Genomic DNA, 23,028 nt, shown 5'->3' on the forward strand with positions numbered 1-23,028 from the left:
GTGCGCTGAGAGGAGGGGACAGGTGGGTGCTTTGTTCCAGCAACTCAGGGACTTGTGTTTGGTGGGAGAGTGTCAGCAGCTCACGTCCTGCAAACATTCACTTGACACCCTGTTCCCAGGACTCAGGGCTCGGGCCAGGACAGACGCCCCAGAGCCCAGACACAGAGGAATCAGGGGCACACGGGCAGCCGCCCCGCCCACTGACCTGCGCAAGTCCGCCCCTCCCCCACAGGAGCCGCCGGGACACCAGGGCGCCTCCGCCCCGGGCTCGGGGTCCTTGGGGACAGCCGGCTCTGGGTGTCACCCCTACAGAAGGGACACAGGGAAGGACAGCGGGAGGCAGGGGTTTTTCCTGCAGGGAAAATCAGAGTGCAGTCACCCCTCCCGCCTGCTCACTTTAAACCTCAGGCAGAAATCCAGGAAGCAAGGGGGGCGGGAAAGTCACGTGGGCCTCCCCGGGGGACACCTGCCTGCATGAGGGCGCTCAGGCCCCGCTTCCTCAGGCCTCCGCCACAGGCCAGCTGGGGGCCCTGAGCTGGTGGTGGGCGTCCCGGGACTCACTTCCCAGGCGGGTAGCACCTTTTCAGGCCTGGAAGCCGATGATGACGTCCGTGATCTTCATGTCCCGCTCCTCATCCAGGTGGGCCAGTAGGACTGCCCAAAGAAGACCTTGCTCTGGCCCATGCGGTATAGATTGCTCTCGAGCTCCAGGGCCTTGATCTGGAGAGGAGATCTGGCCACTGACCACAAGCCACCCCAGCTACCACGCAGTCCTGGAGAAAAGCCAAGGCCCTGGATTGGTCTTGATGCTCTGTGGGCAGACTTCTCCTGGTGCAGGGAAAGTGGGTGGAGGGACGCCAGGAAGGGGGCACGTGGGGGCCAGCAAGATCCAGGTAAGGAGTCAGACTTGCAGAGAAACACAGAACCTGGGCCCTGAAGGGATCTTACCTGCTGGCATCTCTGTCCCCATGCATTTCTAACTAGGGTGACAGTGGACATCGGGGCTTCGGTAGCATTACCCTAGGTAATTAGAGAAAGTGTGTTTCTTTAAACAGGTAGTTTAAAGTCAAGAGGGGCTTCAACATACTTAGGAACCTAAGGAGTGAAGCGGGGGAAGCCAAGAAAGTGGGGCCAGGTGCAGGATGGCACACAAGGGCCACTAGTGGCTTGGGAGCAGTGCTGTGACACGACGAGTCTCTCATCAACAGTTGTCATTGATGAGGAGGCTGGGCCCAGACTGGGTGGAACCCAGTATCCGAATGTAACCAATTGTTAGACACTCTGTGCAGGCAACACAGTTTGCAGAGGAGAACCAGCTTTCCTCTAAGCCAGGACCTCCACAGGCTGAGGACACCCCTGTTCAATTAGGTCCAAGCCCTGGGATCCAGCCACTGGAGGCTGTGTGCCAGGTCGTATGCAGTCAGCTCTGCCATTTGCTGCCCATAACTTTGGCAGTAACAAAGTCAACAATGCCTACAGGTGTGGCCCTCACCCAGGGGGCTGTGCCACACTCCCGACAATTCCCCAACCCTCACCTGCAGATATCCAGGGATGTCTGGAAAAGGCAGCCCCAGAGGCTTGGGAGGTAGGAAGGGCTCCAGGGAGAGAAGTTCATATCAAAGATCTTGAAGCCAGCGATGTCCAGGATCCCTATGAATGAGACGCCCTGCCGCTTGGCCCTGTCCAGAGCCTTGTTGATGCACAGGACCAGCCAGTGGAACATGCGCTCCTTGGTGGCCTTGGCCAAGTTCTTGGTGGCAAAGTCAGCTTGCAGGGACACCAGGGGCAGGTGGCGGTGGGGGGGGATGGGTCAAACACAGGGAGCCTTTAAGCGCTCATTCCCTTTACCCCAACAATGTCATCTGCAGGGCCCACCTCCAGAAAAACAGCATCAAAGATGAGGAAAAATCTTCATACCAAAAATATGTTCACTCCAGTGTTATTGAAAATGAAGGAATTTGCAAGAGCCTAAACTTCCAACAATATGGGAAGAGCAAACTTAGACATTTGCAAAGTGTTTTGTTCAAGTTGTTGTGAAGCCATGGACTGTAACTTGCCAAACTCCTCTGTCCATGAAGTTCTCCAGGCAAGAATACTGGAGTGGGTTGCCATTCCCTTCTCCAGGAAGTGTTCCCAACCAAGGGATATGAACTCGGGTCCCCCGCATTGCGGGCAGATTCTTTAGGGTCTGGCCACCAGGCAAAGACCTTTTTAAAATATAGGGATGAACTAAAGTATATACTAAGAAATTACAAGATTTTTGAGGTTTGCTTCTAAAACCATATCTGTACTGTAGGGAGCTGTCCAATAATCTTACTGGGGGAATTATTTTCCTTCTCCAGGTTTTACCTGATTTCCGGAATCTGAACTGTTAGTTGTAGTGTTTTCATAATGAAATATACAGCTTCTTTAAGTATCAGGTTAAAGAATGGTTGGTAATAACACGTCTGCTGTCTTTCAAAAACAATGCCCCTATCTTTGGAGGGAGGGCTCTGCCCAGACTCAGCTATGATCACCGGTGTGAGGTCCAGGACAGCACCCTTTGGAAAAGAACAAGTTAATATGAACTTCCAGGCATTGTTGAGAGATGGGAGCAGGATCTGAATGATGCCCAGACCAAAGCATGAGAGACACATGAAACTGTCAGCAGATGCTCTGCCTGGAGGCACGCAGGTCCTAGGGTCGGTCACACATGTGCAGCACACCTCACTGCCCGTCTCACCCACGTGGGACAGGACAGCAGGTGGGGACAGACAGCTGCAAGGTCTGGGCTCCCAGGGGTTGGGTACACTGCCCTGGGCCCAGGATGAACTGTGCTACAGAAACACCACAGGCTTGCTTCACTTCCTCCTGGAACAGGACACCCTGCCTTCTCCCGACCAATCAGCTCAACATGGATCAGGGAGGAGGCTCAAGGCACCCAGAGGGCCCACCCAGGATGGCCCTTCCCAGGCAGGGGCCTCAGCCATTCACTTGGTCCCTGGGCCCAGCTTCCTCCTGTTCTCCATGGGGGTGATACCACCTGCTCTCAGAGGGGCAGTGAGGACCTGATGAGGACCCAGGTGACGGTGCTGAACAGTGATGGCCCAGCCTAGGCTCCCCAGGCATGAATTTCCCCGCAGGAAAGAGGAATAGGGAGTGGGATCCCAGTGAAGACTGGTATCAGGGGAGCAATGTTCCTGGAGCCCAGGGTCTCTACTGCACCTCCTTGTTGCCTGCACATATATAACATGCATGCAGAATACTGAGAAAGGAGCCCAACAGAGCAGGAGAAGCACTAGCATTGAACTGGGGCCCTTTACCCCTGACATCCCTGCAACGCATAGCAGGTGGAGATGATTCGTGTTTGTCTCCAGCTGGGGAAGTATATGGGGACTTACTGTCCTGTGTGGGATGGTTGGACCCAGAACAGCATGAGGAGAGTCATTTCTGTTGGTCTGAGAAGAGGGACGTGTGCATCCAGGAAGCACTAAATCTGGAGCCTCTCTTCCTGAGACTTTTCCCAGGGTTTGGGTCCCTGTTAATCATTCATCTTCCTCATCCTTCAGCCTGAACTATTAATCCAAGGATATTTCCCCAGGCCCAAGTTATTCTGTCTCCTGGGAACTTGACACTGAGATTCCAGGTGTTTGGACCTAAGCCCCTGCTCACAGGACCTCAGGGGCCAGATTGTGGGATGCTGGAGGGGGACCTGTCCTGCTTCCTGTCCTCCCTGAACTGTGCATGTTGGGGACTTCTTTCTAGTCTCTGACCTGGGCTTCTTCCCTCCCAGTGCACGCTCTTCTGTGCTCACTCAGCCAGACTCAGTCTCTGTTGCTCAGAACCACAGGGCTCTCACCTGACACGCGTCACCGTGGAGTTGGATCAGCTGCACAGTGAGCTCAATTGGGTCCAGCTCTAAGGCTCAGGGGAGATGGGGGGACACTGAGTGGCTCTGTACTCGGTGCCTGAAACCTGCCCAGAGAAGTCTGTGCAGGATGGGAATTCTCCAGGAACTGAGGAAGGACTGATGAAGGAATGAACTCACATGTCTGAGGGTCAGGCAGGCGATGGCCATGACTGTTGACGTCTTCAGGAAGGAATGAGAGTGGTCAGAGCCTCAGGAAAACGGGGCTGAGAGGGAGTCAGAGGCACTGAGGACAGTCTTCTGAGGGAGGTTTGGACAAAAGTGTGGAGAAGGCTCTGCAGCACATGGGGAGGGACTTAGGAGACATCCTGGGATCATTTCCAGGTCCCGCGTCTCTGGCTTCCTACCCTGGGCTCCAGGTGTGGGAGCCTGTTAGGTGCTCACATGCTCCACACATGGAAACACAGAGTCAGTGCCCCGTGGAGCAGGCCCGTGGGTGTGAGAGCAACACCCAGATGCTCCCCTCTCCTCCCTGCAGAGGAGGAGCCTGAGGCATCCCGAGAAGGCTCCTCAGAAGGTCCTGGCAGGTGCAAGACCAGATGGGTGACCAGGTCAGAATATGGTCTTGGATGGACTTTCGCTCCTTCCTGCCCACTTCCCGAGCCCCTCAGTCCTGCTCCTGGGGATGGAGTGAGCCTGGCATCCAGCTCTTCCCTTGGTCCCCCACGGCTCCAGCAGGCTAGGCTGCAGGGAGGCTTTGAATGTCTGTGCTCAGAGTCATGGGCAGCCATGGAGGAGTGGAAGCAGGTAGGGCTAAGATCAATATTCTAAAGAGTCATTCTAGTCCCGTGTGGGGAATAGACAGGTGAGGCAGGTCAGTCCCCCAAGGTAAACACAAGAAGACTGTTCTGGAAGTTCATGCAGGAGTCCTGCGGAAACATGAAGGCAGCCTGGGTGAGGTGTGTGCTGTCTCTCTCTGCCCCTCTGTTTATCACTGACCCTCTCTCACAATGCACACAAGCCCTCTGTTCTCAATCACCCTTGGGTGCCCGTGTCCATCCTTGTCCCCAGGGCTGGAAGAGGAGTACCCCTGTGTTCAGCCCAAGTTAGATGACATGGGCTCCGCCGTGCGTCCCACGGAGGCTGCAGGGCTCCAGGGGCTTAGGGAAATGATTGGATGGGAGCCCAACAGGCAGGCAGGAGGAGCCAAGGAGGACGTGCTCCCTGAGATCCTGGGAGACAGGCTCGTGGAGAAGGAGGTCAGGCATCTGGAGCCCAGGTGAACCCATCAGTCAACTCAAGGAAGCCTCAGTGAATCAGCTTATATTTATTGAACCAGAGTCTATAGAACACAAGGTGGAGGGAAGCAGAGCAACCTGAAATATCTTCTCCAGCCTCACCCCCAGCTGAAGAAGACAGCGAGGGTCAGAGAGTCGTGTCTGTTGGCCCCAGGCTGTTTCATCTCCTCACACACCGCAAAGTTCCTTGGCTTGTTTCTGCCTCCTTGCTTCATCCTTTTTTCTCTTTTTTTAAATCAACCTCTGTTCCTACTCCACACTTGGATTTTCATGGAAACTTCACTGGTCTCTCAGTGCACTGTGGACTCAAAGAGCACCTAGCTACTTGTCACCTGTTCCCCCCACTGTGCTGTCATCACCACTGCTGTCACCAGCGTCATCACCATCATTGTCATCAGAGTCACTGCCTGAAGATCTACATAGACAATTCTCCATGCAGACGTACAGATGGCCACAGGGACATGAAAACATACTCAACATCACTAATCATTAGAGAAATGCAAGTCACACTACAGTAAGTTATCTCCCCTACAGCAATCAGAGGGGCCATCATCTACATCTGCAATGCTCTGAGGCTGTGGAGAAAAGGGAACCCTCCTCCACTGTTGGTGGGAATGTAAATTGCAGCTGCCATAGAAGACTACATGGAGTTTTCTTAAACAATTAAAAATAGAGCTACCACATGATTTAGCAATCCCAGTTCTGGGCATATATCTAGAAAAAAGTAAAGCTCTAATTTGAAAAGATACGTGTACCCTGATGTTCATAGCAGTACTATTCATAACGGCCAAGACATTATATTAACCTAAATGTCTGTTGACAGATTAATGAATAAAGCAAATGTGGTACACTTATACATACCATGGAATACTACTCAGCCATAAAGAAGAATGAAATAATATTATCTGTAACAATATGTATGGATCTAGAGATTACTATACTGAGTGAAGTAAGTCAGACAAAGACAAAGATGTGATATTAACTTATATGTAGAATCCATAAAATAATACAAGTGAACAAATGAATGGAAACAGACTCATAGACATAGAAAGTGAACTTTTTACCAAAGTTTTGGGGGGACAGATAAATTAAGAGATGGGATTATCAGATATACACCAGATAAACAAGGGCCTGCCTACTGTAGTAGCATAGGAACAGTATTCAATATCTTGTAAGAAACTATAATGGAAAAGAATAAAAAGAATATAGATATACACATGCTGAGATGTTCTGTCGTGTCTGACTCTCTGCAACCCATGGACCTTAGCATGCCAGGCTCCACTGTCTATGGGATTTCCAGACAAGAATGTTGCAGTGGGTGTCATTTCCTCCGCCACGGAAATTCCCTACCCAGGAATCAAACCTGTGACTCTTGCTTAGCAGACATATTCTTTACCACTAGCGCCACCTGGGAAGCCCAGATAAATACATAGATACCTGTATGATTGAATCACTTTGCTGTATACCTGAAATTAACAGAATATTGTAAATCAATGATCCTTTAATAAAGCAAACAAACAAAAGAAGTCACTGCCTTAGTAAGACACATCAGCTAGGGCTAAAAGTGAGTTGATATTGGAAGAGAGGTCTAGAGACAACCAGCAGGGGAAGACTCTTCTTGCTGGGACATCACAGCCTCTGGAGGGCGATAGAGGAGCCCCTGCTCCTTCTGGATCCCAACAATCCTAACTTTCTGACTTTATCCCATTTTCAACCCATTCGTATACCTGGCCTCTCATTGCTAGTTTGCCTGTCTCTCCCTTTATTCTGCCTCCAGGGTCATCTTTAGTCCAAAGGAAGTGATTTCTGATGGGAGGGGAGTTAGGGGGAAAATGCACGCATGTGTGTGTATGGCTGAGTCACTTTGCAGTTCAGCTGAAACTATCACAACACTGTTAATCGGCTATACTCTAACACAAAGTAAAAAGTTCTTAGTATGAAAAAAAGTGGTTTCTCCCTGCTTCTCATTCTCTCATGCCCCCTCCTCCCTTAATCCAGGCTCTAGGCCCCTTCCTTCTCTCTCCTCATCCATCACCTACATCCATCCCTTCCCTGCTGTGCTCAACCACAGAAATGCCAAATTCCTAACCCCCAGCTTCATTAATGTGGTCTCCCTCTCTTTCCCTCTAACAAGGTACCTCTGCATGTTAGCCCCTCACGTGTCCCTGGACCCTGCACTGCTCTGGGGATGGCTAAATAAAGTCCTCCTGCAGACTCTCATAGATCTGGGTGAGCTCCTCCAACTTCCTCTCCAACTCCCATGCCCGCTGCCTCAGGCTTTCAGCTGCTACTGTCTTGGCACCATCGTGCAAGTGCTTTGACTCCTTCACCAGCAAGCCCACATTCACCAGAAAGAAGACACCTGCAGTGGCCTAACCCATGATGCGGGTTCCTCTGGGAATTGTTAAAGGTGTGGTTTTTAAACCTCCCTCTATCTGTTGGATGGCCGGGCCTGAGATTCTCCCAAGGCTCATGTTGATGTTTGCATTGGCTGCAGAGCCAGGGTTGGCTTTGCCTCTCTCCATGGCATGGATGTTCATTTCAATGCATTGTATAACCTCTGTGACTTTCTCTGTTGTGGAGATGCCCTTGAGTACCTCGAGGAGAACCTTCCATTTCTTGACGACACTTGACATCATACGACTGGCTTCGGTTTCTGCTGATGACCTCTTCACATGTTCGATGATACTGGTGGACACACCGGTCACAGCCGCTGCTGCTCCCAGCCCTATCCCAGTGGCCAAGAGCACCACACTGGCCCCCACTGTCACGGGTGCCAGAGCCAGGCCAACAATGGTCAGAATACTAGACACAGCAACGGTGCTATGGGTCATCATGTTGGAGATGGTACATCCCTTATGCACCTTGTCAACCTTGTCTGCGAGCGCGTAGAACTTGCCTATGAACTCCTCCAGCTGCTGTTTCACCTGAGGAAACTTAATCAGAAACCTCCTCCTGTCCAGCTGCTCTTTGGGGACTCTTTCTTGGTCCTCCTCAACCAAGGCTCTTTTTAATTCGTCCACGTATTTGTGTAGTTCCTCTGCCTCTTCCCTGTAACAATGAAGGTCAAGGGATTAGAAAGGCAGTTTGCTTGTCTGTGAAATTGGCTCCATAATATCTATTCTGCATAAACACAGATAGGTTACTATCAATCAATTAGAGAAGAATTTTATAAATGTAAACATTTCTCTTTCAACCTTAAACACGTTTTATACTTTATGGATGCTCTATCTTGACATAGCTAAACTTGGCATAGGTAAACAAAAGTCACCTTAGGATACTGGCAACTTAAGACAGGTATTTGAGAGAATTCCCAGGTGGTCCAGAGGTTACAACTCTGAACTCCCACTGCCCCTTGACTCAATCCCTGGTTGGGGAATGAGGATCCCACAGGTCATATGGCTCAGCCACAGAAAAGGTATATGGTAAAGACGTCTCACAGGTGGGTCAACACCATCACTTCAAAAGAGTTTTTGGAGTGGGAACTCCACAGATAAATAAAGACATGTAGCACTGGAGGAGAAAACCTTCATTTGAGGGCCTTGGTGTGTAGTGAGAGGTCTCCCTGCTCTTTGCACTTGGCTACTGGGAAGTGGTCCCTAAGCCCGTAGAATTCCGACTGATAGGCATGTCCTTGCCTGCCTGGGCCTTTGGCCACTGGCCAGTCTCACAAGGTGACGAGTGACCCAGGGTCTCTGGGTCTCATGGTGTCACTTCTGCCATCTGGGAGAGCTGGACACTAGGGCACAAGTGTGACTTCCAGGAGGGGCTGGAGATGACAGGTCAGGGTAACTTGGCTTTTAAGCAAGGTCAGAGTCCCTGATGGGCAGTACTCCGTGCATCTTGTCACACACTGAATGCAGGTCAGTAACGTGTCCTGAGGACAATGGAAGCTTCGTCTGTGAAACCTGCCCAGACTCTGCCCTCTGACTGGTGGGCACTTTTCTCCTTCCCTGTAGTAAACTGTAGCTGGGATCATGAAGCTTTCAGTGAGTCCTGTCCATTCTATAGGGAATTCTTGAACCTGAGAGTTGTTTTGGGGATCCCCTAAATTTTCCATTGAAGTCAAAGTAAGGGCAGTCCTGGGCACTGTGCCCTTATACTTTGCAGATTGGCTGTCTCTATGACTTAGAATTTTTTAAACCCCAAAAGTCAGAGCTCGAAGGCACCTTATAATCATTTGGTCTGCCATCTGCTGTCTCCTAAGCATTGTGCCCTTGACCTTCTCAGCAGAAGGTCACTGGGTCCACCCACTGCCCCAGTTGACAGGGAAGCAGGAGATGTGCTATGAGCCCTGGTTTCCCTTGGACTCTCCAGCTCATCTCACTGACTCCTGACCCATCACCCAGCACCCTCAACCGCTCAGGGGTCACCAGCTTAACTCACAATTTACCTGGTGACAGCGTCACCTGCCTGTACCCCAGGCTGTGTGCAACTATGTGGAACCTCTAAAGATTCAAGGGACTTGAGGAAACACCCATCTGAACAGCTGAGCCTGAGGAGACCAGCACTTGCACAGCTGGTGGAGGAAGCATTTCCTCTTGGGTGGGGATGCATGAGGCTCCTCAGAATCCCTCTAATGACACACAGTCGCAGCCACTCACTGTGACTCTGGAGGGCTCACTGAGCCACACTGCCTTCCCACTGTCAGGGTGACTCCACGTAGATTAGAAGAGGGTCCCAGACTGAGTGAGAAGCCAGGTCCAAGGCAGGGTGTGCAGACACGGTCACCCAGGGCCCTCTAGCCCAGCATGAGGGGATCCCATCAGAGAGGGAAGAAATGTCCCCTATTCCCACTAAGGGAAACTCTGGTAGGGTCACAGCCCCTTCAGTTCTGTGTCCTTAGGGCCCACTCTCCTCAATCTAGTCCTGGTCCTGCTACCCAAGCCTGCCTACTAGTCCCCCAACCTAGACCCTCTGCTTCACCCTGACCCCTGGGTCTGACCCTGGTCCAGGCCTCCCTGGTCCTTTGGACAAGATGATTGCTCTTGGTTTCCCACCTCTGACCCTGCAGTTCACTCTGAGGCCATCACCATAATCCATCAGACTGAATTGCTATTCCTGTTGGACACAAACAGATCTGATTCAAAGTCTTAAACCCATAGGCCCAGGAGTTGGGCAGGGCTAGATCCAGGATACCACCAGCTCCTCCAGTTCCTCTCTAGCCTCTCTTCCTTATGGGCCAGCAGGATCCTGTAGGGTTGGTACAGTTCCTAACATGGGGAATAGAAAGAAAGTAGGCAAAGCCCAGGACACAGATGGTGGTGTCAGAATTTTCTAACTTGTCCCAAAGGAAATTCTGCTTGGTTCTCATTACCAGAAAGAAGACCCTTGACCCCTGTCTCTTCCCAACAAGTTTTTTAAGTGTTAATATTGACTGAGTTCTTACTCTATGTCAGTCCTTATGGTAAGCACTTAATTGCATGCTCACAGTGTCCTCACACTAAAAATGAAAAGATGAAGAAACTAAAGCAGACAGTAGTTCAGTAATTTGTCCAAGGTCACATAACCTGCACCTTCCTTGCAGGTTTCATCTCTTCTCAACCCAGGATCATTCACTGTCAGCAAATGACATGGAAGAAACATTCCTGATGGGATCTTGAGAAGGAACATCCTTGACCCCAACAATAGGGTCCTTCCTGGAGGAGGTGTGCCTGCCAGGAGGAAGCTAGCCTGGTGCCGGGGACATGGGTGACCATCCTGGTGCAGCTGGGCAGGTTACCTGGATAAAGTGGCCTCGGTCTTAATTCTCTCTAGGATTTTATTCAGCAGGAGGAGCAGTTCCTTTCTGCTCAGTATGTCCCAGAGACATTCAACGACCTCCTCAAAAAAGATCTCAATATCTAGATGAGAGAAAAGGGAATCAGATTAGAAGAATTTGTGGTGGAACATAAACGTTATTGAGTATAAAGTAGTTAAAATTCATCTTGCTGAGCAGCAGTCACCTGGGGTGCTCTTGGTGAGGTCACCTAGGGTTATGGATGGACTGTCCCCCCACCCCCCAGTTTGTATTGAAGAGTTAATCCCCGGGTGACCTTTTTGAAATAGGGCTTGTAAGGAGGTTAGGTGAAATGAGGTCTTATGTGGGATTCCCAGGTAAACTGATGTCATAGGTGGGATTCCCAAGTTCTATTGGTAAAGAACCTGCCCGCCAATGCAGGGGATGTAAGAGATGCAGGTTTGATCCCTGAGTCAGGAAGATCCCTTGAAGGAGGACATGGCAAGCCACTCCAAAATTCTTGTTTGGAGAATCCCATGGATAGAGGGGGCTGGCAGGCTGCTGTCCATATGGTTGCAAAGAGTTGGACATGACTGAACAACTGAACACACACACACAAAGAGAAGAAAGAGCAAGTGTGATCTGTTAGCTACCACTTCCAGAATAGACTGGCAGCAGCCTATAAATGAATGCTTTCATGTTTGGGCAGCGAAACAATTGAATACTGATGTTAAATTGGATTAAGAATGTAATGACTATAAATAGCCTCAGATCACTACATGGTAAGGTTACTCTTTCATGAGTTATCAAAATCCATGTGTGATTTCAGAGATCTGGAGGTTATAGAATTGCAGCTAAGATATTGGTGGCCAGGCTATATATATGTGTGTGGCCTGGGACTTGAAATAAAATGTGTTTCTTGGTAAATGCACACAAAGAGGCATTATTCTTATTTCACAGAAGAGGAAAGTGAAACTCAGACAGGAGAATGGACAGCCCAAGGCCACAGAGCCAAAAGCTCTGAGGTTGAATCCAAGGTCAAGTATCAGACATTTCTTGGACATGACTTGAATCCTCCTTACATTTAAATCTCCTGTGATTTGTCCATTCTACTTTATAGAACACAAAGGGGATTCTTTGCAACTCATTTTTGGTGATGAGCATGCAGTAGTGTATATAGAAGTAGAAATATAATGTTGTACACATGAAACTTGGAAAACATTACAAACTCGTGTTACCTAATTTTAAAAAAGACTTTAGGACCACATGCCATTGAGTAAAACTGCCATGTGAGAGGATTCCTGCTTCTGACCACAGACTCTAGGATAGGCAGGGGAGGGGATCAACCAGGTGGAGGAGGGGTGGAGTCAGATGTGATCCTCATCACCCCTCCCCTCCAGGTGGGAGATGGCAAAGGCCAGACTGGGTCTCAGTGCAGGGTCCACTGACCCTTGCAGAGTGGCTGGGCAGGTGGCTGGGCAAAAGACAGAGGAAACAGCTTCTGTGGTGATGGCCCAGGGTCTGGGAACAGGAGGAGGCTAGGGTCAAGGGAGAGAGCAGCAGAAGCTCCAGTGATGCTGGACGACCTCCTTCAGGCCTGCCTGGCCTTGGGGACTCCCATCTGCTGTCCATGCTCCACATGTGCTCTCCCTGCCTCTGTTCTGAGTCACTTGCTGGGTGGTGGGAGAGGCAGGAAGTCAGCACCTTGGTCATGGATCCTGAGAAGAGGGTCGGGAAGGAGGCTGTGGGCAGACCCCAGGGTGAGGGGAATCTCCTGGTCTCTCTTGGAAGCTCAAGGATGCTTATCCATCCTCTTCATGGTTCTTGATTCCTTGGCGTTTAACTCAGCCTGGAAACACCACCCTCACTTCTGGGTCAGAAGTAGGAACCTTCCAGAGAAGAGGCAGCTGACTACCTGAGCAGTGTCCGAAGTTTTCTGAGCTCATGTTGGCAGCAGGGGCTCTCAGAGACCTCCCTTCAGCTCCTTGTCTGCATCAGGCTGGAAGGAAGTGTGACCTCACCCCTGGGGAAGAGAAAACAGACTGTGAGCTCCACTGTGAGGGCACAGTGGCTGCAGGGAGCAGCGAGGGCCAAGTTCTCTAGGGGGTTCCCCTTGGTCGGTCACCAGTGCCTCCAGGGACTTATCCCAGTGTGGTTCTCTGTCTCCTGGGCTCTGCTGGTTGTTAGTTCAGCAAAGACATTCACCTCCTACAGTTTCTTCCAAGCCAAATCTGAGTCCTGCTTTCCTGTGGGGCCCAAGGAGAAGGTCATCAGACAGGAGACAGCCATCTGTGAAGTTATAGAAACAATCAAACCAGAGGCTAGAAGAACAGATAGGAGGTGATACTCTGGAAATGAAGTGAGGTTGGGACACCTGTGTTTTTGAATTGGTAATAACTAATATTAATGATAATATTGATCCAGTGTCCTTGACTTGCAGGCTCCTGAAACTTACTTAAACTTAGCTCAGTCCAAGTTTTCACGCTGGTGCCAGTGTCTGGACTGGAACCCGAGTCTTTCTGATGCAAATCACACATTTGTCATGACTATGTCTACTCCCTCTAATATACAAAAATATTTATTTGTGGATATATGTTAACTGGTAAATGACTCTTTTCGTTCCAAAATGATGAGCTCCCTGTGCTCAAGTCTCTCCTTGATAAAGTTCCTGGTGATACAGCTCCCAGAGCCCAGGTCTTCCTTGCTTTTGCAAGAGCCTTTTTCCCCCAAGGGTCTGGAGTCCCATCAGCCCTGCCCCAATTCCTGTCTCCCTGCTCTGAGTGGCTGAGAAGCCCTGCAGGTGTTCTGTCCTCCTTGATTTCACCTCCTGAATATTGGACTTGATGTAGTTTCTAATCCTTTATGTAAATAATAGTGCACAGAATATTCTCCTTGTATAAAACTTCACCTACATCTGAGAATGTATCCTTAAGCTATATCTAGAAGTAGAATTAAGATCAGATGGCATCAACACCTAAATATTTCCATACCTAGAGCCACAATGATATGCAAACAAACTATAGCAATTTATGTTCACACTTTTAATATATAAGGGTGTCTATCCTTTCAGATATGCCCTTTCTCCATGGTCTTTCTCTAAAAAATAGATCATATTTTTATCATTAAATAATTTATTTTGGTTCTGCATGTGATTATCTTGCAATGGGAGATGAGGAAGGCAAGCAAGTATTGATGTTCAGCTACTGTATTTAAGAAAGCAAAAGAACATCTCTCAACTACTCTTCCTGAGACTTGACTGAAATGATGGTAAAGGTATATATTGGTATAGTACCATCTACTGATAAGAGTGCATGGTTTCTGTAGTGTAGTGGTTATCACATTCACCTAACATGCCAAAGGTCCCCGGTTCACAATCAAGTGGAAACAACTTCACCTGGGCTTCCCTTGTGACTCAATGGGTAAAGAATCCACCTGCAATTCAGGAGACATGGGTTTGATCCCTGGGTTGGGAAGATCCCCTGGAGAAGGGAACAGCTACCCACTCCAGTATTCTGGCCTGGAGAATTCCATGGACTGTGTAATCAAAGGGATCACAAAGAGTCGGACATGACGGAGCAACTTTCACTTTCACTGATAAGAGCAACTTGTTTTTGTGATCATTGCTCTGCATTGGTATCAGCTCTGAAACTTTACCAATGGTACCTCATATGTTATTCCATTAGCTTTTGAGATGTGTACCATTGTATCCTCATTTACAAATAAGGAAGCTGACACATAGGTGTTACCTGACTTACCTAAGTTCAGAAGTCTTGCCTTTGGTACACTGGTTTGACCCCACTCACTGGGTCAAGAACCCATAGCCTGCCTCTCTTCCCTCTGCTGCTAGCAAAAACAAGGACGGGAACAATAGGAGACCAGAGTCTTTAACAAATATTTGAAGACTCACTGGATGGGGAAGTGATAGATGAATAAAGAGGAGTGCAGGCTGCCTCTAGAAGTTTGTGGATCAGGTCTGAATTAATAATGGGGGATCCTTTTTGGGTTAGGAAACCTCTTTCTCTCCATATTAGGATGTGTGAGTGAAGTATGTTATAGGCATTTTGGAGTCTGTGTGGATGTTAACCCTTAGATTTTTAGCCAGAGTTAAAGCTCTGGTGAGAGCTATCAGTTCTGCCTGTTGGGAGGTGGTGTGAGGTGACAGCAGTGAAGCTTCAATTGTCTGGGTTCCGTGATTGTGACGAAGGTCCCCCTGGATGATGGCATATCCTGCTGCAAACGGTGGGGATTTTTGAGAGCTGCCATCAACAAACCAGTGTGGGTTGTCTGGGTCTAGGATGGGCTGATCTGTTACATGTTGGAAGGGGTTTTGGGTAAGATTGACTGTTAGGCTGCAGCTATGTAAGAGGGAGTCTGTTGTAGAGGACATGGGTAATAAGCTGGCGGGGTTAGGGGGAGAGCAGGGGGAGAATGAGAACTGAGGGTCGAGGAGAAAGGTATGTAGGACCTGTACCCTGGAAGGGGGTAGGGAGAGGAAAGCCCGATGTGATAGTAAGTCTCGGAAGGTGTGTGGAGAACAGACTGTTAAAGGGGCATATCTAGAGAGTTTATTTGTTTCGGGTACAAGGGCTGTGATAGCAGCCATGGCATGTATGCAGGCAGGGAGGCCAGCCCTTGGTCACAATGTCCAGCTGTTTGGATAGATAGGCTATGGGAGCCCAGATGCGCCAGGGTGTCCCTGTGGACATTCCACTCTCCAGGTCTGGGAGGTGGGGACCTCCCCAGGGGTGCCAGGGCGCCCCTGGGGACAGTCCATCTTCCAGTGACCCCATTGGCCATAGGTTAGGCATGCTTTTGTGGGGAGCCGTGGGTTTGGGCATGCCTTTGCCCGGTGTCCTGACTGGTTGCATTGGAAGCAGGGTCCGGGGGGAGTCTTAAGCCCCGTTCTGGGATGACTTGGGCCAGGCTGATTTCTTTCTTTAATTGCTGCTGCCAAAAAGGCATATTTAGCTTTTCTCTCATGTTCTTTTTCTCTCTTAGCCTCCTCATCTCTATTATTGAACACCTTGAAGGCTACTTCTAGAAGGTCTCTTTGGGGGGTCTCAGGGCCCTTTTCTAGTTGTCAAAGCTTGTATCTGATGTCAGGGGCAGATTGGCTGATGAATTGAACGTGAAGGTAGAGTAACCCAGCATGGGTAGTGATATCTAGGTTGGTATACTTCTGGACTGCCTCTGTGAGGCGTGCCAAGAATAAAGCTGGATTTTCGTCTGCCCCTTGGGTGATTTCCCTGACTTTATCATAATTTGACATGGATTTGAGTATTTTTCTGCATTCCTTCTAGAATGCAGGTGATCATATGATTGAGTCTCCTGATACCTGGGTCACCGGGCTGGTAAGTCCAGTGGGGATCTAACTGAGGCACCACCTCATCGGCAAGTGGACTGTCCCGGTCTTGGTTATGTAAATGATCAGCATGAGATTTTGCCGCTTGCCAGATACGGTCTTTTTCATCTGGGGTGAGAGTGGCATTTAGGATATAATATACGTCACTCCATGTGAGGTTATAGGCCTGGGAGAGTCTCAGGAATTCTTTTCTGTATCTGGTAGGATTTTCAGAAAAAGATCCTAACTTTTCTTCTATCTGGCTCATATCTGACAATGAAAATGGCACATGGACTCGGGTGGGGCCCTCTGGTCCTGCCACCTCTCTCAGGGGAAACATGTGCTGGGTACATGACTGTGTGTGGTGGGGGGGAGGAAGCGGGGAGGAGAAAAAAAAAAAAAAAAAAAAAAAAAAAAAAGAAAAAAAAAAAAAAAAAAAAAAAAAAAAAAAAAAGAGGAGTGCAGTAGAGGGAGAGAAACAGGGAGCCTGTTCACAGGAGAGAAGACTGGTCTGCTGGGCAGAGCCCCAGAGAGGGAGCAAGATCAGAGAGAGGCCTAGGGGAGAGCAGGGGACAAGCTGACCAACCCCACATCCCCTCCCATATTCACAGCAGCCTTCACTCTTCACCAGACATTTAGAAGGTTACTTGAGAATGAGATGCAGGGAAAAAAAAATAGATTACGTCTCTGTTTAATTATGGAGGAAGGTAAAGGATACCCATGAGAGAGATAGACGTGGGATCCAGGAATCAGGAACATCAACCCAGTGGGAAAGGAATCCAAGGATCCCAGCTGGGTGTGCAGCAGACCTAGAGAGAAACCAGTCCAGAATGGGGTAAGAAATCCAGAGTCTGTGGGGACAGGGGACTCGGTATCACATGAGGCACAGTTGGAGAGAAATGGAGGAAATGTTGAAGAGAAACAGTGCAAGGGGTGAAGATAAGGACAGTGAGAAAGATCAGGAAAAACTAAAGCGCAGGGGGAGACGGGGACGACAGAGGATGAGATGGTTGGATGGCATCACCGACTCAATGGACATGAGTTTGGATAGGCTCCAGGAATTGGTGATGCACAGGGATTCCTGCTGTGCTGCAGTTCATGGGGTCGCAAATAGTAGGACACGACTGACCGGCTACACTGAACTGAACTGAACTGCTGAGAAGCATGTGCAGCTATATGGTACAAGTTAGCTCTGAAAAAATGTATTACAATATCACAAAAAATGTAAACTCTTTTGTTTGATTTTTTTTTAAAAGTCTAAAGTAAATCTATCTATGTCCAAGCCCCTGGGAGACTGTTTCAAAACTGAAGTAATATTAATATATATAATATGATTTAACTCTCAAATGTATAATATAGTGATTCAAAAATCTTAGTTTTATTTCATTTATAGTCATTATAAAATAATATTTATCTTTTAAAATGAAACAGAGTATTTAAATATGTGAAATAAATATACTTGTTAATTTAAAAATCAAAATACACTTCCAGAACTTGGGAGCCAAAGCACTGAAGGGAGGAGGAGGATTAATATCTCAGTTTACAAAGCTGGGAATCAAGAAATAGTAGGTCCAGTCGAGAGCATAAGAAACAAAGATGTAAGTAAAGTGCTTACAAGTACAAAGCTTCCTAACAGAGGATATATAATTAGTGGAATAATAATATGAGGAGAAGAAGGGAAAAAAAAAAAAAAAAGAAGAAGGGGACAGGTATAATAGAAAGTATAAACATAAATGAAATCCTTATTTTTCCTAATAAGAAGCAAACAAATACTATCAAATTTAAGTCAAGAACAAGCAAAATGTAATACCTACTACTTATTAGCGATTGTGGTTGATGACTTCCCACTTTGCACCAGGCACCTTCCCAATTGCTTGGTATGAATTCACTTCCTTTTAGTTCTCACAATAATCCTATAAGAAAGGAAACTGACACTCAGAGAGGTTAAGTAATTTACCTAAGGCACATAGCTAGTCTAGAGCCAGAATCCAAATCCAGGTTCCTGTCTACTGCGCACACATTCTCACATTATTCCACCTCCCAAAGCAGTAATATCATTTAAAGAGATTGATCAACTATCTAAAGAAGAAGCTTTTCCTTGGAAGAAAAGAGCAGAACCCTCTGTACAAACTGATCTGTTTTAACCATATGCACTTAGGACTAGATTGTATTAACTCTAAGATAGCAGAAGTCACTTTATAGTAGTCAATAACCCACAAGATTGGTCTGATTTCTAGTGCCACCATCTTAAAGGTGATGGAAGCAGCTGAATGAAATGCCAACAAGAAGTGTGTGGCTCCTGCTGTGACAACTGTCAGTGTAGGAGACATGTTTGTGTTGATGAAACTCATTCAGTCAGTTCAGTCGCTCAGTTGTGTCCGACCCTTTGTAACCCCATGAATCGTAGCACGCAAGGCCTCCCTGTCCGTCACCAACTCCTGGAGTTTACTCAAACTCATGTCCATCGAGTCGGTGATGCCATCCAGCCATCTCATCCTCTGTCGTCCCCTTCTCCTCCCACCCCCAATCCCTCCCAGCATCAGGGTCTTTTCCAATGAGTCAACTCTTTGCATCAGGTGGCCAAAGTTTTGGAGTTTCACCTTCAGTGTCAGTCCTTCCAATGAACACCCAGGACTGATCTCCTTTAGGATGGACTGGTTGGATCTCCTTACAGTCCAAGGGACTCTGAAGAGTCTTCTCCAACACCACAGTTCAAAAGCATCAATTTTTCGGTGCTCAGTTTACTTCACAGTCCAACTCTCACATCCATACAAAACCACTGCAAAAACCATAGCATTGATTAGACAGACCTTTGTTGGCAAAGTAATGTCTCTGCTTTTTAATATGCTGCCTAGGTTGGTCATAACTTTCCCTCCAAGGAATAAACATCCTTTAATTTCATGGCTGCAATCATCATCTGCAGTGATTTTGGAGCCCAAAAATATAATCTAGTTCTCTAGTAAAGTAGGCATGAAGACAGAGCTAAACCAGAATAATAAGAGTGAACATACTTGGTTGAAAAGCATGAGTGGGCTGTAAACAGATATTGTCCAGCAGCATCTTGCCCACTGACATGTGAACCCTTGGGCTTCTTTCCCCTCAAAGGAAGGAAGACCCCTTACCGGGGAGGTGAATCCCACAGGCCGACAACTCTGCTCCTGCAAAGGCACAGATGCTCTTGAAGGTGATCAGAGAAGTGGTCATAACAGGGCACCCACATATAATAATAATAATAAAAGATAATGATTGCTATGAATATGTTTCATTGAGACAGGCTGAGTCTGTGAAAGGCCATGAGTTCATAATAATATTCAAATGAGAGGACTTTAGTAAAGTGTGGCCAAAAAGAGAGACATAAACTTTAAAAGGAATGCTAGTGGTTATGCAGGAGACGCAAGATGGAAGAGATATGGGATCGATCCCTGGGCAGGAAGGATCCCCTGGAGAAAGAAATGGTTGCCCACTCCAGGACTCTTTCTGGGAAACCCATGGACAGAGGAGCTGGGAGGGCTGCATCCATGAGGCTGCGAAGAGCTGGACACATCTGAGAGGGTGCCTTTCTTTTGTTTCTATGGTGCAAAGAAGAGTGAATGTGATGGGAATATTCTATGTTAATTGAATTTAATAATAAGAGGCATCTTAAAGTCTATGGATGTATTCCTCTCTGTTTATTTACATGAATGTTAATAAAAGATTGAGAAAGAAAGAACCCCTGACTTCCCGAAGCTGGCCTGGTGTCACAACAGGGCGATGCTCTTCTCCAGTTGGATGTAAAGGCTCTCACAGAACTCCAGCCTCACACAGGGTCACCCTGAGAGCAGGAGTGAGGAGACAGCAAACACCCATCACTGCGCCCTCACCCATACCTCGCCCCCTCCCTTGGCTGAAAAGCACGACTGCTCCTTCTTTACCCATTACAGCTTTATCCTCGCTCTGGTCTCCATACATGGTGTTACTGAGACTCTCATTGACTGCCCCAGCTCCCCCGGCGCCATTCTCTGCAGCACTCAACCTAGAGTGGCCCTATTTCCTTAGAGCCTCCCACAAATTGCCTCACCTGAGCTCCATCCTAGAATCTTTCTACATCTTCCTCTGTGATGCCCAGGGTTCTCCCTCAGGAAGAGTAACCTAACCCTCAGCTTGTTCGCTGGGAAGTGGTGGCAGAGACTGGAGGTACTGACATGTGGCTGGAAGAGAATTCATACAGGCAGGCTCTTCTTGAAGCACGTGGGAGAGGAGAGCTGGCTGGCCCCCTGCCTCCTTCTCTGCCCTGAGAAGCTGCAGGACCCCAGGAACCAGATCAGCCTATTGAAATCATGAAACATGAGAAGAGAGTCAAGTCAGAAAGAAGAGGAGGGATCAGGCAGAAGGGCCAGCTCTTGGATAATGACAAACAATTGTAAATGCGTTGAACACTGGACTCATCCTTCCATCCTTCCCTCTCATTCCTGGCCTGGTCCTGACCCTTGTCTGGGGCCTCAGCTGGGTGTGGACTTGGTCAGTGCTTCCTCTGCTTGATTCCGTCCAGTGCGTCTTCCTCTGTTAGTTCTGATTGGTCCTTTTATGGAAACGCTGTTGGTGGGAGAGGTGAGGACTCCGGAGAAGCCTGTCCCTGCCCAGCTGCATGGCAAATCATGCATCCCTCCCATCCTCATGGGCAGATGGATTCTTCCCAACCACCTCCCTCATGTGCCTGCCGTCATGCTCCCTTGGAAGGGAGAGCAGTGTTAAGAAAGTCCCTAGCCGAGCACCCAGACCCTCCCGACTGTCCCAGCTCCTGTCTTCCTCACACTCTCTGTCTCCACAGGGCCTGCTGCAGGAGACTGACACCTCACTTGGCACAGGCTGCCCCTCCCCATGAAATGTGTTTCCCCACTGGCCTCACTATGTGGTGGGTTACTTGTCCCTGGAGGCCCAGCTCCAAGCCTCCCTCTGCCACATTCCTCCAGTTCCTCTCCAGCTCCTCTTGAAGGTCACACTTTCCTGGTTGTGTTCCATTTTTGCCTAGTTCCTCCAGGTCTGAGAACCCTACCCACATCATCAGGGGCCCTGTCTGTTCTCTGCTGCTCCTCCTGTCCAGGACCTCTGGGCACCCTCCGCCCTCCTGGGCACAGCCTGGCCAAAATATGAGGGGTGGGACCCCTTCTGGGGACATGAAACAACTAGCTTCTCGATGACACAGCACAAGCCCAGGTCCCTATGAAAGTTAAAAAGAGAGGGAGGATAGAAGGGGAGAAAGAGGAAGAGAATAGAGAAGAGGTGGAAAAGAAACTAAAGGTCCTAATCAGTCAATCATTCAAAAGGATCCAGTGTAAACCAGAGAGAAAAAACTGAAGGGACTGAAGGAAGCATTAACAGTAACATTGATTTGAGGAAACCTTTCTAAATATACACATTCCACAAGATATAAAGGAAATTCTGACCTACTGGACTCTTGGAAATTATAATTGCCAACGATCCCGTAAACTAGGTCAGAAAAAACATCTGCCCCCACAGGGAAAATGGAAATCAGCTTTTAAAACCTTAGTAAGAGAATAGAACAACCAATTCCCCAGGAGGCAGGTTGCCCAGGGTCACACAGCTCTCTGTGGGCAGAGAGGAGGCCAAGACCAGGCCTTTGGACATGGGTACGAGGGAGAGGTGGGAATGTGGTATTTTTTTTTTTTTCATTTATTTTTATTAGTTGGAGGCTAATTACTTTACAATATTGTAGTGGTTTTTGTCATACATTGACATGAATCAGCCATGGATTTACAAGTATTCCGCATCCCAATCCCCCCTCCCACCTCCCTCTCCACCTGATTCATCTGGGTCTTCCCAGTGCACCAGGCCCAAGCACTTGTCTCATGCATCCAGCCTGGGCTGGTGATCTGTTTCACCCTAGATAATATACATGTTTCAATGCTGTTCTCTCGAAACATCCCACCCTCACCGTCTTCTGGAATGTGGTTTTAATAACCCAAAGTTTCTCGAGTTCTCTCTGCTGGTAAGAAACATAGATCTAAGCTCATGTCCCTCCTGTTATACTGATGTCTGTACAGTTTGGCTTTTTTCTTAATATTGCAACAGCGGGATTGCATGTGGACCTTGTGCAGTGAGCCCGTCTCACTTCCTCCAGCAGGGCCATCTTCCCCAAAGGACCTCCCATCACCCACATCCTGAGCAGAGGGCCCGGCGATCACAGGAATCCAACACCCTTCAACTCCCCTCTTGGTTTCATGTCTCTCTCCAGGCCGCAGTCTCCCCCAGGGCCTGGCACTGAGTCTGGCACTCAGAGGCAGGGTTTTTCAACAAAGCTTGATTCCTGGTAACTGAACAAAATCCCCTTCCCCTCATCAGCCCCAGCCTAGCACCCTGGGGGCAGCTTCAAGGAGGCCAGGCCATAGGAGGGGAAGCTCTGACTCCTCTTTCCTCCTCCACCCCTCCATTTCCTCCAGTTTCCCAAACGGCTGAGCACCTGCAACATACATCTTCCTTCTGGGGTGTTGGCTCCTTTCTCGGGAGCCCATATTCCAAGCTGAGCCCATCTGAACAGGCATCGCCCTCCCTCTGCACTGCCCAGGGGCCCAGGGGGTGTGAGGAAGCTGCCAGACACACCTGCCTCCACATGCAGGCTCTGCCCCTGCTTAAACTGCTGCCTCAGTCGTGACCTCACCTCTCTAAGCTTCCTTTCCTTCTTCTGTCAACTAGTGACAATCATCCTTAGTTGTGAGAATGGGGAGATGGGTGGGGGCCCTACCTCCCTGCTTACCCAGGAATCTTCTCTGGCCAAGTGTGAACAAAATCTAGTTGTTCTCAGCTTTGCAAATGCACCTACAAGCTT

General features: G+C 48.6%; 1 pseudogene; it reads right to left on the minus strand.

Annotated features, from left to right (window-relative positions):
- Nucleotides 1-7,157: 7,157 nt before the first annotated feature.
- On the minus strand, nt 7,158-12,850 carry LOC122424047 (annotated as a pseudogene).
- Nucleotides 12,851-23,028: the final 10,178 nt, after the last annotated feature.

The sequence above is a fragment of the Cervus canadensis genome, chromosome 21 (assembly GCF_019320065.1).
Source record: "Cervus canadensis isolate Bull #8, Minnesota chromosome 21, ASM1932006v1, whole genome shotgun sequence".
Classification (NCBI taxonomy): domain Eukaryota; kingdom Metazoa; phylum Chordata; class Mammalia; order Artiodactyla; family Cervidae; genus Cervus; species Cervus canadensis.